An 18487-nucleotide genomic window follows, 5' to 3' on the forward strand; every position below is an offset into this window, starting at 1 on the left:
TTTCTCCTCGCTTCTAATCTCCCTCGACTAGCGAGTGACCCCTTTTCTTTGGGATCTCGACCACTTTGTTCCCTTCGTCTACTTCTCTTAATCACTTCCACAATCCACCCTCATCTCCATACCCATCCATAACCCTAACATCCACTCCACCCGTCACCACCACCATCAACCAAGTTATTCCATATTTTCATCCCTATTACTGTTTGAATATGCAAAGGGCGTAAATACGAAAGTTGTAGATTAGGAAGTTATGAATCCAACCCATGTAGTTTTGTAATTTTCTGACTACTAGAGAATCTGACGAATATTTCTCCACAGTTGCGCGGACTGCATCCTACAATAAATTCAGATCTTAAGGAATTGTTCCGTAGCCGATTTTTTAGTTCCAGATCCTATCAATTTGGTATTAGAGCGTATCAAGTGGTATCAGAGCTTTTCATTTGGTATCAAAGCCTATCAATTTGGTTATAGAGCTTATCAATTGGTATCAGAGCAGGTGAACCTCAGACCTCCATTAATGGTAAAAACAAGGAAGATGACATCAATAAGGAGACCTATGAAGAGCACACCGACAAGGGAGGACTGAATGCACAATAATTCTAACTGTGAGGCCGATTTCTTTGGAGCAAACACGGCAGAACCGAGTCAACCAACATCCATGGGTTCAAATATGGATGAACTAAGGGGCATGTTCCAAACATTATTGCATAGAGTTGACAACATACAAAAGGATCACAATGAATTCAAGGAATATGTCATGAATCGATTGGGTTCGTCGTCTCCTCAACGACGAACGAAGTTTCAAGAAGGACTAGCGGTGGGACCCCATAGAACTGATACCTCACAGGTCCAGGTGTGTCATATGAGTATCAATGATCCCCTCCTACCTATGCCTTCACATCATCCCCCACCTTCGTTACAAAATCTAAGACCGGCAGTGGTGGAACCCAAAAGGCGTGCAGCACCGGTGTGCTTCGTTGATGAGGAGGATTGGCACTATGAGGATGAGGTTGATCCCAATGGTGATGGTGATGGACGTGCTCGAGGATTTAGAGAAGGTGATCAACCTGCACAAAGGTTTAGACCTGAACCAAGGATCTTTCACGAACCCACAACGCTATTTAGGGGGAACCGCACGCTTGGACTTTCCAAAATTCCAAGGCAGTGATCCAACGGATTTCGTGTTTCAAATTAAATAATATTTTGATTGTCAAGGTACAGCGGAAGATGCAAAAGTCCAGATGGCAAGCTTTCACCTCCAAGGAACGGCATTGCATTGGCATAGATCGGTAATTCGTGGTGGTGGATTTATCGGATGGGCTGATTTTTGTAAGAGGATTACACGTAGATTTGGGATAGCGGTATATAAAGATTTTGCTACCACATTAAGTAAGATGGTTCAAAGGATTACTGTATTGGAGTACCAAGCTGAGTTTGAAAAAGTTAGTAGTCGTTCTGAGCTATTGTGGTCCGAACGTACATTGATGAGTACATTTATTTCAGGGCTGTGAGAGAAGATACAAGAAGATGTTCGTGCTCTATATCCTATTACTCTTGAGGCCTTTGAGAAGGCTGTGAGGATGGAACAAAAACATAAGGCTCTAAAGAAGGCAGCGAACAAATTGGGGCAACCGAGATGGGCGGTTTGCACCTAGAACGCCGGTCGGAAATTCTACAGTTTCAAAAGCAGCGATTGCGACTACTAGACCACGACCACCTTTGAGACCTTCTTCCGACGTTAGAGGAGGCACTAGACCCCCCGTTCGAACTCTCACACCTGCCTAGGTGGAGGAGCGAAGAACGAAGGGCCTTTGCTTTCGATGTGATGAGCGTTACACCCCCGGTTATCGGTGTTCTAAACCGATCGAGAATGTGATGCTTATCGATGGTCCTGAGGAGGATGATGGGATTGATGATGATAGAGTGTCCAGAGGAGACCCATGACGAGGCCGTTGTGGAGGGCGTTGAGGAAGATATCCAAGCTGAAATATCGATGCATGCATAGTCGGGTACTTCCACGCCGAGGATGTTACGAGTAGACGGACTCATTAGAAAGCATTGTATGCACATCCTCATCGATTTGGGGAGTACACACAACTTTCTAGACGAAAGGCTAGTGAGGAGATTGGGTTTGGATGTCGAACCGACTACAAGGTTTGACGTTGCTATTGGAGATGGCACGAAACTATAGGGTGGAGAGCTTGTGTCGCCAAGTTAGTATACGGGTACAAGGACACGACATCATTATGGACTTGCATCCGTTGGCGTTGCGAGGAGCGGACATTGTCCTTAGTACTTATTGGTTACAAAGTTTGGGACCCATCGTATTTGATTTCCGGAGCATGTGGATGAAATATAAACAAGGAAACAAAGATGTGTGGCTTGATGGTGTTCGGTCTTCGTCGATTCCTGCGATGCACCCTATGGTGGGGCTGCTTGGTGCATATGATTTGGCCTATCTTCTTCAGTTAGGACCAGCAAGAGATGAGCCTCAAACGAGTTTAGGTACTAACATTGAATTGTCTAATTTATTAGATAACTTTTTTGGACTGTTTGAGGAGCCGCTGGAGTTTCCACCGAGGAGAGGGGCGGACCATCGTATAGAGATTGTACACAGGGCTGCATCGGCGAACGTGAGGCCATATCGGTATCCACATGTGCAAAAAGAAGTTATCTCAAATATGGTAGCCGAGATGTTTGAGCAAGGCCTCATACAACCAAGTCATAGCTCATACTCATCCCCCATGCTTTTGGTGCCGAAAAGGGATGGGACATGGCGTTTTTGTGTCGAGTATCGAGCACTAAACGCTATTATCGTCAAGAACCGGTATCCCATTCCTATTATCGAGGAGTTGCTGGACGAGCTTGCACGGGCGACTATATTTAATAAACTTGACTTGAGGGCCGGGTATCATCAAATTAGAGTTCACCCGGCAGATGTGCATAAAATTGTATTTCAGACTCTAGACGGGCATTACGAGTTTTGAGTGATACCTTTTGGTCTCACCAATGCTCCAGCTACCTTTCAAGGCCTCATGAATGTTATATTTTGGCCTCTATTGCGAAGGTATGTCTTGGTATTTTTTGACGATATTTTGGTGTATAACAAGATTAAATTGGAGCATTGGCGGCATTTGGAGGACGTGCTGAATTTGTTAGAGTAAAACAAATTGAAAATCAAGAAGTCCAAGTATCTATAGGGAGTACCAAATGTGGAGTATTTAGGCCACATCATTTCAGCGAATGGTGTAGCGGCGAATCCTCAAAAGGTTACATGTATGACTGCTTGGCCCATTCCTACTACTACCACTGGATTGAGAGGATTTTTGGGGATGACTGGTTATTATCTTCGATTCATCACCAGATATGGCAAGATTGCTGCTTCTCTCACTTCTTTGTTGAAGAATGACTCTTTTAGATGGACAGATGTAGCCACTTTAGCCTTTGAAAAATTGAAAACAGCAATGATAATGGCACCCGTTCTAGCACTACCGGACTTCACCAAAGAATTTATTGTGAAATGTGATGCGTCGGGTCATAGGAGCTGTACTAATGCAAGAAGGACATCCAAATGCCTATCTTAGTAAGGCTTTATCACAAAAATCTTAGCAATTATCGACTTATGAGAGAGAGATGCTAGTAATTCTACATGCAGTGACAAAGTAGAGGCCTTATTTGATCGATAGGCGATTCATTATCCGAACTGATCAAAGGAGCCTTCCATACTTTATGGGACAACGCATACACACTTATAAAATCTACTCGCAATGTGGTGCCATCTCCAATCTGTTAGGTTTTTAATTGTTGGCAATTGTGTACAAAATATTCTAAGTGTATTTTTCACATGTATATGAGCTTTACACAAGTCTAGAAAATCTCTAGTTTGAAGAATTGTAAAATTATTGAAGCAAAGTTGATGAGATCAAGTCATACCAGTGAAGTTTGAAAAGCTTGGACTTTCGTGAGTACGGATAAGACTCGGATTTGGCTTTATCTTGAAGATCACGAGTACGGATAAGACTCGGATTTGACTCTATCTTGAATATTATATATAAGGATTATGAAACCCTATCTCTAGGGTGGTTGAAGAAGATTATTGAAGGAGACTTCTTGAGGCTACATCGGTTCTTCAACGAACAATGTTCTACTCATCTACAAGAATTTAATCTTTCATCTTAAAGGCTATCTAGACGAAAGATCAATCTCGAGGGCTACTGAGATTAGACTTCAATCACAAGGAGCAGTGAATCGTGGGTTCTAGCGATCAAAACTGAGAGGAACAAAGTCGTTTGGATCGACGGGTTCTTTTGTGAGTCAGTCTTGTAACTGCTACTATCATAGTGATTGGTTTTGATCTGAGTTTGGATCCGTGGTTTTTTTCCTGTTTGGGTTTTTCCACGTTAAAATCTTGGTGTTCATCTCTACTTTCATTTTTAATATTTCTTCCGACTTTTACTTAAGCGAACAAACGATATCATTGCCTAAAGGTTAGATACATACGTGTGTTTAGGAGTTTTTTCAATTGGTATCAGAGCAGGTTCTGTCACTCTTTAGGAGAGATCAGATAGGCATCGATTTTCATAGAGATGGACCATCATCTATTAGACCTCCTATTTTAGATGGATCAAATTATGGATATTGGAAAGCTAGGATGAGAGCTTATTTGAAGTCTATAGATAAGCGAGTATGGATGGCTATTGTGAACGGTTGGAGTCCACCAATGTACATGGTGAATGATATGTTTATTGAGAAACTGATTGAGTCATGGGATAAGACATATTATGAAAAAGTTGGCTGGAATAGCAAAGTAATAAATGCAATTTTTAGTTGTGTTTCCTCGAAAGAATTTAGAAGAATTTCTACTTGTGAAATAGCAAAAGAAGCCTGGATGATCTTAGAAACAACTCATGAAGGAACTATGGCTGTAAAACTTTCAAAACTTCAAAGGTTGACTACTAGTTTTGAAACCCTACGTATGGAGGAGAATGAGACATTTGATGAGTTCTATGCAAAGTTGAGTGATATAGTCAACTCCAGTTTCAACCTAGGAGAGAAAATTCCTAAAAACAGAATTGTCCGTAAGATCCTTAGGTCTTTTCCAGAAAGGTTTCAGGCGAAAGTTACAGCTATTAAGGAAAGTAAGGATATTGATTCTATAAAAGTTGAACAATTGGTAGGAAATCTACAAACATTTGAGTCTAGTCTTTCAAAACCAAGAAAGTCCAAAGGGATGGCCTTATCCACAGTTGAACAAAATTTAGAGGAGTCTGATGATGAAGGTGATTTAAATGTTGAGATGTTGACTATGTTTGTCAAAAATTTCAATAACTTCTTTCGAAAGCCAAACAAGTTGAATGCTGAAAAATTTGAGAAAAGAAAAGCCTTTGTGAAAAAGAAGAATTCTGTGAGTTCGAATATAAGTGTGAGCAACAACAATGTCAAACAGAAAAATAAGAATTCTGAGAATAAAGTTCGATGTTTTGAATGTTCTGGTTTTGGACACATCGCACAAGAATACCCTAATTGTCTTAAGAGGAAGGGTAAAGCTATGAAAGTTACTTGGGATGACTCAGATGAATCTGATGATGATTCTGAAAAAGACAAAGAAAACCTTATAGTTTTTGCCTCTTCTCTACTTAATACTGACTCTGTTGTTGATACCTATAGTTCAGATGATCAGGATATGTTACCAGCTGAGAAAGATGAATCTGAAATTCAAAAGGCATATAATGACTTGTACCTGGAGTCGTTTAAACTCAAGAAAAGCAATCTTAGACTACTTCAACTACTCAAGGTAATCGAATCAGAAAGAAATCAATTTGAGGAGAAGTACAAATTGGAACTTGAACGTGTCAAAGACCTTTCTGAACAACTTGACAATGCAAAAAATAAGATGAAGGCTGATGAAACTGAACTAGAGTGATTGCAGAAGGAAGTGATATTTTTTAAAGGGAAGAACAAACTTGATGAGATATTAAAAACTTAGATTTCTGGAAAAGATAGGTATGGTATTGGATACACTGGTAATTCAAATAATAATAAAACTGTCTTTGTTTCTGTAGGTATACAAAAGAAAGAAAACCTAAGGTCATCAACCGCTTTTTCAAAACAATCCTGGATAAATGTTTCTAAACTTAAGTTGAATTTACAAACTGATGAATCTTCAACAGCACCAAAGGTAAACTTTAGTCACACTCCTCGACAAAAGATGAGTAGAAAAGGGTTTGTTCTGACATGCTATCATTGCGGCATTCTAGGGCATATTCGACCTCATTACAATTTTTTGCAAAAACCTAGAAGTGCTTTCATTTATGGGATGAAAACAAAGGCCATATGGGTCAAGAAAAGTGACTTGAAATGTTATGTTGTACATACTGCCTTGAAAGATTTAAATTCTGACTTGTGGTATTTAACAGTGGTTGTTCAAGACATATGTCAGGCGACAAATCCTTATTTTCTAATCTCGAAGAACATGAAGGGGGAGTTGTGATATTTGGAGATGGTAACTCATCCAAGGTAATAGGTAAAGGAAATATAAGTATTCCAGGTGTTCCTATTCTTGAAAATGTTATTTATGTTAAGGGCTTGAAAGCAAATCTACTAAGCATCAGTCAATTTTGTGATGAAGGTTATGAGGTAAAATTCTCCAAAAATGATTGTACTATTCTAGATCATGATAATAATGTTATATGATTTGGATCTAGAACATCTGATAATTGCTATGTTGTTAGAACTTCACATAATCTGAAATATAACAATGCAAAACATGCTAAAAACTCCTATTAGTACAACTATCAAACTAGGAAAATACACTTAAGGAAAAAGTGTTGATCAGACACTATATAGGAGCATGATTGATAGTCTTTTGTACTTAACTGCTAGTAGACCAGACATTGCATTTAGTGTCGGTGTGTGTGCTAGGTTTCAGTTTGAACCTAAGGAGACACATTTGTTTGCTGTGAAACGTATCATAAAATATATCAGTGGCACAGTTGATTTAGATATCTGGTTTACTTATGACTCGGGTGCTATCATATCGGGATACACGGATTCTGATTGGGCAGGTTCATGTGATGATAGAAAAAGTACTTCAGGTGGATGTTTTTATGTTGGAAACAATCTGGTTGCTTGGCACAGTAAGAAACAAAACTCGATATCTTTATCTTTTGCGGAGACCGAGTACATTGCAGCAGGGAGTTGTTGTTCTCAGTTATTACGGATAAAACAGATGGTAAAATACTATGGTGTTTTATTGTGACAACATGAGTGCTATTAATATATTGAAAAATCCTGTTCAACACTCGCATACAAAACATATTGATATCCGACATCATTTTATACGCGAGTTAGTTGAAGATAAAACAATAGCACTAGAACATGTTGAGACGGAGAAACAGTTGGGTGATTTGTTTACAAAACCTTTGGATTTACAGAGATTTGAGTATCTTCGTACTTCTTTAGGGATTTGTTCTTTGGATTGATTTTATTGGGATTGATTTGTGTTTTAGTTTGCGAGTTTCTTTTTATTTCGTTTCGTTTTTTTTATGTTTACTTATACTCTGAAATTTTCTTTGGTTTTAGTTTCAGATTTGTCGAGAGTTTTTGTTATATAAAAATTTGATGCACTCCTAGATTCAGTAATATACTCTTGACATAAAAATATGATTTTTTTCTTGATTATGAGTTATTATAGTCAATTTTGTCATCTTGTATTATATTGTTTCAATATTGATTTTGTCACTCTCTCGACTTCTATAATAATGAAACCAAATTTAATGCACTAATAACGTATGTGTATTCTTGAGTGAGCATGATATCATGAATTATTTTTTTAAATAGCTCACTATTAACTTTGATTTGCACAGTTTGACCTCATGCTTAGTCATCAAAAAGTTGTTAATAAAAGATAAATGAAAAGGGCTACAATGAGTTAGTGTGAAAGCCGTCTTGTTTAGAGTTCAGTTTGACTTAGTACATTATTTGCAAATTTAAAAAAAAAATGACATATGTGAATTTCTTCTTTCACATTGTTTGATTTGTACTATAAGACTTTCGGCTACCTACTCATGTGTGAAAGCCATCATTGCACCTATATGTTTCAGTAAAAAAAAATTACAGGAAAAATTCCTGTCATGTTTTGGAGAATAAGTCGAAAAGTACAAAATTTTCTATAATAGGTCGGTTTGACTACTTGTTGCATCATTGTTAAATAGGAAAGTTTGTTTAAGATGATAGTTTCATGTTATCTATGCTCAACTTGCATATACTTATTGTTATGATCAATCAAGATTAATTTAATTTTAAGTGATGCATTAGAATTGATTATAATATGCTCTTGATGATTTGATTGATATTATATGACTTATTTCATTTGATTGTCATATTCTATGTCTTGAATCTATTTTCATTTTCTAGAAGTTAATCTCCAAAAAGATTTCTAATTTTTTCTTAGACTTTTTACTTTTTTTAAAAAAAAAGGGATTTTTCAATGTTTTCTACATCAACGGCTGAATTGGGGGTTTGAACACAGATTTGTGCGATTGAACGTGATAACTTAGCATTTTCAAGTGGAAGATGGATTTCACTTAGGGTCTTCATGGTTTCTAGAATTTTTGGATTTCTTGTTTTTTTTTTTTTTGTATGCTTTGGGCATATGTTGAATCTTGCGATTTTTTTCTAGAATGACTAAAAAGGCTACAGTTACCAAGAAACCAAGGTCGCCTTCGTCACCTACCGCGACTTCGTGTTGACGATTCTTCATCGTCAGTTCCCTCTGAGTTCCTAGTCTTTGGCATTTGTGTCAAAAAGGGGGAGAGTGTGTGGTGTGTGGTGTGTGGTGAGTTTAGGAGTTTACTGGTGTAGGGGGAGTGTTGGCATAGGGGGAGTTTATTAGAGTTTACTTGTTTATGTTTACTGCATAATAACTTTGCTTAAGTACTTTTAAAGCTTAAGTACTTTTGAACTTTTGCTTGCTTGATAACTTGTGTTTGAATTATTATTAATTTCAAGTTATTTTCACTTGATCTTGGATTGGTATATTTATTATTTGCAGGGATTGAAGTGCGAAATCTTCTAGACTTGGTGAATGCTCATTTTGAATTCTTTGTAATATCTTGTAATCTAGTTGTTTTGTAACAAATTGCCAAAGGGGGAAATTGTTAGGTTTTTAATTGTTGGCAATTGTGTACAAAATATTCTAACTGTATTTTTTACATGTATATGAGCTTTACACAAGTCTAGAAAATCTCTGGTTTAAAGAATTGCAAAATTATTAAAGCAAAGTTGATGAGATGAAGTCATACCAGCGAAGTTTGAAAATCTTGAACTTTCTTGAGTACGGATAAGACTCAGATTTGGCTCTATCTTGAAGATCATGAGTACGGATAAGACTCGGATTTGGCTCTATCTTGAAGATCATGAGTACGGATAAGACTCGGATTTGGCTCTATCTTGAATATCATATATAAGGATTATGAAACCCTATCTCTAGGGTGGTTGAAGAAGATTATTGAAGGAGACTTCTTGAGGCTACATCGGTTCTTCAACGAACAATGTTCTACTCATCTACAAGAATTTAATCTTTCATCTTAAAGGCTATCTAGACGAAAGATCAATCTCGAGGGCTACTGAGATTGGACTTCAATCACAAGAAGTAGTGAATCGTGGGTTCTAGCGATCAAGACTGAGAGGAACAAAGTCGTTTGGATCGACGGGTTGTTTTGTGAGTCAGTCTTGTAACTGCTACTATCATAGTGATTGGTTTTGATCCGAGTTTGGATCCATGGTTTTTTTCCCGTTTAGGTTTTTCCACGTTAAAATCTTGGTGTTCATCTCTACTTTTGTTTTTAATATTTCTTCCGACTTTTACTTAAGTGAACGAACGATATCATTGCCTAAAGGTTAGATACATACGTGTGTCTAGGAGTCTTTTCACAATCGTCACATTGAACCCTTCCGTGGGTTATGACTTGAGCACAATCTTCCTAAGGAGCCTCTTGTCAATGAAGTTGTGGGTGGACCCGGTGTCAATCAAGATTCTCACTGTGGTTTTCTTGACTACACCGTTCACCCGCAAGGTCTTTGGCGCAGCTATCCCCGAATAGGCGTGGAGGGAGATTTCGGCTATCATGTCCTCCACGGGTTGCTCCTCAGCTTCTTCTTCTTGATGTCCAGCCACATCTGCACTTTCAGCTGCAAACTCATCCTCAGCTTCCTCCAATCCATCGATTAGCATCACCGATCCCATCGGTTTAGCGCAGCGATGCCTAGGTACAAACTTCTCATCACAACGGAAGCATAGGCCTTTGGCCCTTCTTTCTTCTACTTGGACAGGTGTGAGTGCTCATCCCGGACCTCTAGGTGCATACTTCACATCTTGGGATGGCTTCAAGGGTACTCGAGGAGATACCACTGTAGCAGCAACTCTTGGTACTCCGGTGATGTTTCCTGCCGTTATGGTTGGTTGGGATTGATTGCGGCTTCCTTGACTTGTCCAACTCTATTTCAGGTGTATCTTCATGGCCCTATGTTTGTCTTCCATAAGCACTACATCCTCGAAGGCCTCCTTTAAGGTTCTAGGCCTTAAAGCCCTCACATCGGCTTGTATGTCACCCTGCAGCCCGGAGATGAAGGTGCTGCGAAGTTGCTGATCCGTCCATGATGGATGACATCGGCTACTAATCCTCTCAAATTCTTCTTGGTATGCCCCAACCGTAGTCTTTTGCACTATTTTTGAGAGGAGAGCATCAAAGTCTTCATACCCTGATGCTCCAAATCGCCATGCGATATCGGCGCAAAATTCAGCCCAAGTTTCGATAGCCTCTATGGCATTGGCTGCTCGAAACCAATGAAGCGCCGCATCCTCAAAGTGGAAGCTCACAAGCGTCACCTTGTATTCTTCCACCGTACCTTGGTATGCAAAAAATTGCTCCGTCCTATACAACCAATCGATTGGATCGCCACCTTTGAACTTGGGGAATTTGAGACGCACGACTTGTCCACGGATGCCGTTGTCTCGTTCCGGATCATGTCCAAGTCCTTGTCTAACCGGGGGAGGATGCACCAAGAAGGGTTGATGATCCCTTCTTCGGTTTTGAATAACTCGCCATGGTTTCGGATTGTGTTGACCCACCCACGGATCTTGATCTCCAAGGTGGTCTCCATAGTGGTTTGCTCGTCGGATGGGTTCATCCGCAATTGGACCTGGTGTAACCATCCTTGCTTGCCTCTGCCCATAGGGTGGTGGTAGCAGCGGCTCTTGTGGTTGCAAAGGCTGAACCGGTGGCGGTGGGTTCAACGGGGTGGACTCGCGTCGTGGGGTCGAGGGTGCGTTCCCGTTCACCATTGCTTCCCTTGTCGCTTGTAGTTCCCGCTTCATCTCCATCATCATTTGATTATTGATGGCCATTTGCTCGGAAAGAGACCCCAACACGGCTTGAACGCTAGGTTCTTTCGTATTCCGATTAGATCGAGCGATTCCGTGGGTGGAAGTCCCTACAACCGTTTCTCTCTCCTCTATTGAGAGAATCTCTTCTTCATCATCTCGCCGTGCAGCCATGGCTCTGGTGGTCATCATAGGAAGCGATTGTCCGAGGAACGGTGGCTTTGATACCAAGTTTGATACGATCACGCCTCAGGCTATGGAGCTCTGATACCAAATTGATACGATCTCCCCTTAGGCTAAGGTTCGATCTCTTCTAATTTCCTGATCTGGACTAGATCTGGCATAGAATTTTAAAATAAGATCCCGAAATATGTCGCTGTCGGATCGATGTGAAATTTTGATATGTTGTAGCCCCAGAAAAGAGCTTTCCAATAAATCAAGTTTCAGGCGAATCGAAGTTGGGGATCTTGAGATATCGTCTATTTAGTGGATGAACATCAGGATGGTCTGTTTTGGATCCGTGGATGGAGGCACGTGATCCTAGGTAATGGTGGTTGAAGGTGGACCGACGTTAATGGGGTGGCACTAGTAAAAAGTGGTGGTGGAAGGGTTATGGTTGATTGAAGGGTTAGGGCAAGTGTTGGATAGATTGGAAGAAGGGGGAGGAGAAGGCCACCCCTAAGGGACTAGGGTGATTGGCCGGTCGACGGAGGTTAGAAGCGGCGTCGCCGGGGATTGAGAGAACGGGAGCGAAGAAGATGAAGGAGGCAAGGAAAAACTCAATTCTCAATAATAAATAATCAATAATGACTTTGGTTGCCTTCCACATCCTTTTATAGGCTAACCAACAACTCAAATTAACCCTAAGAACACAATTTTCGCCAACCGCATTCGAACTCACCCAACCGCGTTCGAACGCGACTTACAGAAAACTTATTTTAATGGAAATTAAATACTAAAATATGAAATAAAAACACTCCTAAAGTGAATCCATGCTCGAGACGACGTCGATGAAGTCCGAATCGTATCACGTAGCTATCGGTAGCAGGAGTTTGACATCGATAGTTGGGTGTTTGTGAGAGTACAACTGTATCGATAGGTGACCTTGCTACTTTGGTCCGTTTTGGGTGTTAGAGTGTATCGGTTCGATTGTATATCGTTTAGATAAGCCGTTGGGGTCGAGATTGCATCTTGTCTTCCATGTTATATTGCTGAGGGAGCGGATTAGTGATCATATGGTCGTTGGATCAGATTTACTAGAGCCATTAGAGGAGATAGAGATTGTAGAGCCAGTTCGAGTACTTGCTAGGCGACGACGATGACATGGTACTAGATTAGAGATGGAGATTCTAGTTGAGTAGCTTGGCAAGCCGTCCGTTGAGGCGACATGGGATGAAATATAAACAAGGAAACAAAGATGTGCGGCTTGATGGTATTCGGTCTTCGTCGATTCCTACGATGTAGGTTTTGGTGGGACTGTCTTGTGCATATGATTTGGCCTATCTTCTTCAGTTAGGACCATTAGGAGCTGAGCCTCAAACGAGCTCAGGTACTATAATTGAATTGTCTAATTTATTAGATAACTTTTCTGGACTGTTTGAGGAGCCGCAGGAGTTGCCACCGAGGAGAGCGGCAGACCATCGCATAGAGATTGTACCCGGGGCTACATTGGCGAACGTGAGGCCATATCGGCATCCACATGTGCGAAAATAAGTTATCTCAAAGATTGTAGCCGAGATATTGAAGCAAGGCCTCATACAACCAAGTCATAGTTCATACTCATCCCCCGTGCTATTGGTGAGAAAAAAGGATGGAACATGGTGTTTTTATGTTGACTACCGAGCACTAAACGCTATTACTGTCAAGGACCGTTATCCCATTTTGGTTATCGAGGAGTTGTTAGACGAGTTTGCAGGGGCGACTATATTTAGTAAGTTTGACTTGAGGGTCGGGTATCATCAAATTAGAGTTCACCCAGCAGATGTGCACCAAACTACATTTCGAACTCCGGACGGGCATTACGAGTTCCGAGTGGTATGTCTACCTTTCAAGGCCTCATGAATAATATATTTTGGCCTCTATTGCGAAGGTATGTCTTGGTATTTCTTGACGATATTTTGGTATATAGCAGGACTGAATTGGAGCATTGGTGGCATTTGGAGGACGTGCTGAATTTGTTGGAGCAAAACCAATTGAAGATCAAGAAGTCCAAGTGCCTATGGGGAGTACCAAAGGTGGAGTATTTAGGCCACATCATTTCAGCAGATAGTGTAGCGGCAGATCCTCAAAAGGTTGCATGTATGACCGCTTGGCCTATTCTTAATACTACCACTAGATTGAGAGGATTTTTGGGGCTGACTGGTTATTATCATCGATTCATCGTCGGATATGGCAGAATCGCTGCTCCTCTCACTTCTTTGTTGAAGGACTCTTTTAGATGGACGAATGAAGCCACTTTAGTCTTTGAAAAATTGAAAATAGCAACGACGACGGCACCCGTTCAAGCACTACCGGACTTTACCAAAGAATTCATTGTTGAATGTGATGCATTGGATGTTGGCATAGGAGTAGTACTAATGCAAGAAGGACGTCTCATTGCCTATCTTAGCAAGGCTTTATCGTAAAAATCTCGACAATTATCGACTTGTGAGAGAGAGATGTTGCCAATTCTGCATGCGGTGACAAAGTGGAGGCCTTTTTTGATCGGTAGGCGATTCATTATCCAAACCGATCAAATGAGCCTTTCATACTTTATGGGATAGCGTATATACACCCAGGCACAACAGAGATGGGTTGTTTTGTGAGTCAGTCTTGTAACTGCTACTATCACAGTGATTGGTTTTGATCCGAGTTTGGATCCGTGGTTTTTTTCCCGTTTTGGGTTTTTCCACGTTAAAATCTTGGTGTTCATCTCTGCTTTCGTTCTTAATATTTCTTCAGAATTTTACTTAAGCGAACGAACGATATCATTGCCTAAAGGTTAGATACATACGTGTGTCTAGGAGTTTTTTTAATTGGTATCAGAGCAGGTTCTCTCACCCTTTGAGAGAGATCAGATAGACATGGATTTTCATAGAGATGGACCCTCATCTATTAGACCTCCTATTCTAGATGGATCAAATTATCGATATTGGAAAGCTAGGATGAGTGCTTATTTGAAGTCTATAGATGAGCGAGTATGGATGGCCATTGTGAACGATTGGAGTCCACCAATATATATGGTGAATGATAAGTTTATTGAGAAACCGATTAAGTCATGGGATAAGACATATTATGAAAAAGTTGGCTGGAATAGCAAAGCAATAAATGTAATTTTTAGTTGTGGTTCCTCGGAAGAATTTAGAAGAATTTCTACTTGTAAAATAGGAAAAGAAGCCTGGACAATCTTACAAACAACTTATGAAGGAACTGTGGCTGTAAAACTTTCGAAACTTCAGAGGTTGACTACTAGTTTTGAAACCCTACGTATGGAGGAGAATGAGACATTTGATGAGTTCTATGCAAAGCTGAGTGATATAGTCAACTCCAGTTTCAATCTAGGAGAGAAAATACCTGAAAACAGAATTGTCCGTAAGATCCTTAGGTCTCTTCCAGAAGGGTTTCAGGCAAAAGTTACAGCTATTGAGGAAAGTAAGGATATCGACTCTATGAAAGTTGAACAATTGGTAGGAAATCTACAAATATTTGAGTCCAGTCTTTCAAAACCAAGGAAATCCAAAGGGATGGCTCTATCCACTATTGAACAAAATTTAGAGGAGTCTAAAGATGAAGGTGATTTAGATGTTGAGATGTTGGCTATGTTTGTCAAAAAGTTTAATAAATTCTTTCGGAAGCCAAACAAGTTTAATGCTGAAAAACTTGAAAAAAGCAAAGCTTTTATGAAAAAGAAGAATACTTTGAGTTCGAATACAGGTGGTAGTAACAACAATGTTAAATAGAAAAATAAGAATACTGAGAATAAAGTTCAATGTTATGAATGTTCTGGTTTTCGACACATCGCACAAGAATACCCTAATCGTCTTAAGAGAAAGGGTAAAGCTATGAAAGTTACTTGGGATGATTCAGATGAATCTAATGATGATTCTGAAAAAGATGAAGAAAACTTTGTAGCCTTTGCCTCTTCTCTACTTAATACTGACTCTGTTGTTGATACTGATAGTACAGATGATCTTGATATGCTACCAGCTGAGGAAGATGAATCTGAAATCCAAAAGGCATATAATGACTTGTACCTGGAGTCGTTTAAACTCAAGAAAAGCAATCTTAGACTACTTTAACATCTCAAGGAAATTGAACTAGAAAGAATTCAATTTGAGGAGAGGTACAAATTGGAGCTTGAACGTGTCAAAGACCTTTCTGAACAACTTGACAATGCGAAAAATAAAATAAAGACTGATGAAATTGAACTAGAGCGATTGCATAAGGAAGTTACATTTCTAGAAGGGAAGAACAAACTGGACGAGATTCTACAAGCTCAGATCTCTGAAAAAGACAGGTATGGTGTTGGATATACTGGTAATTCAAATAATAATAAAACTGTTTTTGTTTCTGCAGGTATACAAAAAGAAGAAAACCTGAAGCCATCAATCGCATTTTCAAAGCAATCCTGGATGAATCCTTCAAAATTGAAGTTGAATCTACAAACTGGTGAATCTTTAACGGCACCAAAGGTAAACTTTAGTCACACTCCTCGACAAAAGGTCAGTAGAAAAGGGTTTATTCCGACATGCTATCATTGCGGCATTCTAGGGCATATTCGACCTCATTGCAAATTTTTGCAAAAACCTAGAACTTCCTTCATTTATGGGATGAAAACAAAAGCCATATGGGTCAAGAAAAGTGATTTGAAATGTTATGTTGTGCATACAGCCTTGAAAGCTTTAAATTCTGATTTGTGGTATTTAGACAGTGGCTGTTCAAGACAAATGTCGGGTGACAAGTCGTTATTCTCTAATCTTGAAAAATATGAAGGGGGGAGTTGTGACATTTGGAGATGGTAATTCATCAAATATAATATGTAGAGGAAAGGTAAGTACTCTAGGGATTCCTAGTCTCGAAAATGTTCTTTATGTTAAGGGCTTGAAAGCAAATCTACTGAGCATCAGTCAATTTTGTGATGAAGATTATGAGGTAAAATTCTCCAAAAATGATTGTACTATTCTAGATCATGATGGTAATGTTATATGTTATGGATCTAGAACATTTGATAATTGTTATGTCGTTGGAACTTCACTTAAACTGAAATGTAACAGTGTCTCTTTCGACATTGCAGATCTTTGGCATCAACGTCTTGGACATGTGAATCACAAGGAATTATTTACTCTGTCCAAACATGAAGTGGTAAGAGGAATACCTAAGATGAAAGAAATGTCAAAAAGAGTGTGCGGTTCGTGTTAAATTGGAAAACAAATTCGTATCTCACACAAGAAGGTAAATGCAGCTACCACTGACCGTGTGCTACAATTAGTTCACATGGACTTGATGGGTCCAACAAAAACGGAAAGTCTTGGAGGTAAACGCTATATATTCTTAATAGTCGATGATTATTCCAGATATACCTGGGTTGCCTTTCTACATGAGAAGTCTGAAACCTTTACTGTTTTTAAATCACTATGCTTAAAATTACAGAATGAAAAATCTACAACCCTAGTTAGGATTCGTTCTGATCATGGTAGAGAATTTGAAAATGAAAATTTTTCTATATTTTGCGATTCTCTTGGTATTCAACATGAGTTTTCAGCTCCTATAACTCCACAACAGAATGGGATTGTTGAAAGAAAAAACCGAGTTGTGTAGGAAATGGCTAGGGTTATGCTTCATGCTAAAAATGTTACTCAAAGGTTTTGGGTAGAGGCGGTCAATACAGCGGTACATGTGATAAATCGTGTTTATCTAAGACCAGGTACAAATATGACTGCTTATGAAATCTGGAAAGGTAAGAAACCTAGTGTTAAGTATTTTCGAGTTTTTGGTAGGAAATGTTATATCTTGCGTGATCGAGAATATTTGACTAAATTTGACACTAGAAGTAGCGAAGGCATCTTGTTGGGGTACTCGAATAATAGTAGAGCCTACAAAGTATTTAATCTTGACACTTCTACTGTTATGGAATCTGCTAATGTTATGATAGATGAATCCTCGACTGACTTAACTAAAGCTATTTCTATTTCTGTTTCTGTAGATACATATTATGAAGAAATAGGAAAGGAGCTTGATCTGGAAATTGAGAATCAGGACGAGGACAAAGTTGAAATGAACAAAAATGACTGCAACGTACCGAAACCATCTGCTAGAGTGAAATCAAATCATCCACTGTCACAAGTGATCGGAGATGTGAATGAACCAATTAAGACAAGACCTAAGAATGTGAACGTCATTGGGACAAAATGGATTTACAAGAATAAGAGTGATGAACATGGCAATATAGTTCGAAATAAAGCCAGACTAGTGGCACAAGGATACACTCAGGTTGAGGGTATAGATTTTGATGAGACATTTGCTTCTCTTGCTAGATTAGAGTCTATTCGTATACTGCTTGCCATTGCTTGTCATTTAAAATTTAAATTGTTTCAAATGGATATTAAAAGTGCTTTCTTGAATGGTATCCTGAATGAAGATGTTTATGTGGAACAACCTAAGGGTTTCGAAGATCAAAAACTTCCTTCTCATGTTTTTAAATTGAAAAAGGCTCTTTACGGGCTAAAACAAGCTCCGAGAGCTTGGTATGAGAAGTTGACCACCTTTTTAGTGGATGCGAGGTTCACTCGAGGGGGGGTGGACAAGACATTGTTCATTAGACGTGAAAACAAGAGTTTAGTTGTGGCATAATTATATGTGGATGACATTGTTTTCAGGGCGACAAGTCAATTATTAGCTAAGGAGTTTGCAGATCTCATGCACAGTCATTTTGAGATGAGCATGATGGGTGAGTTGAAGTTCTTTTTTGGCTTCAAATTACTCAATTGGAGAGAGGGATTTTTATCGCTCAAACCAAGTATGCTAAAGATCTTGTGACTAAATTTGGTTTAGAAAATGCAAAACATGCTAGAACTCTTATGAGTACAACTACCAAACTAGGTAAGGACATGTCAGGAAAAAGTGTTG

This window comes from Typha angustifolia, chromosome 12 (assembly GCF_048772165.1).
Source record: "Typha angustifolia cultivar Huaian chromosome 12, ASM4877216v1, whole genome shotgun sequence".
Taxonomy (NCBI): domain Eukaryota; kingdom Viridiplantae; phylum Streptophyta; class Magnoliopsida; order Poales; family Typhaceae; genus Typha; species Typha angustifolia.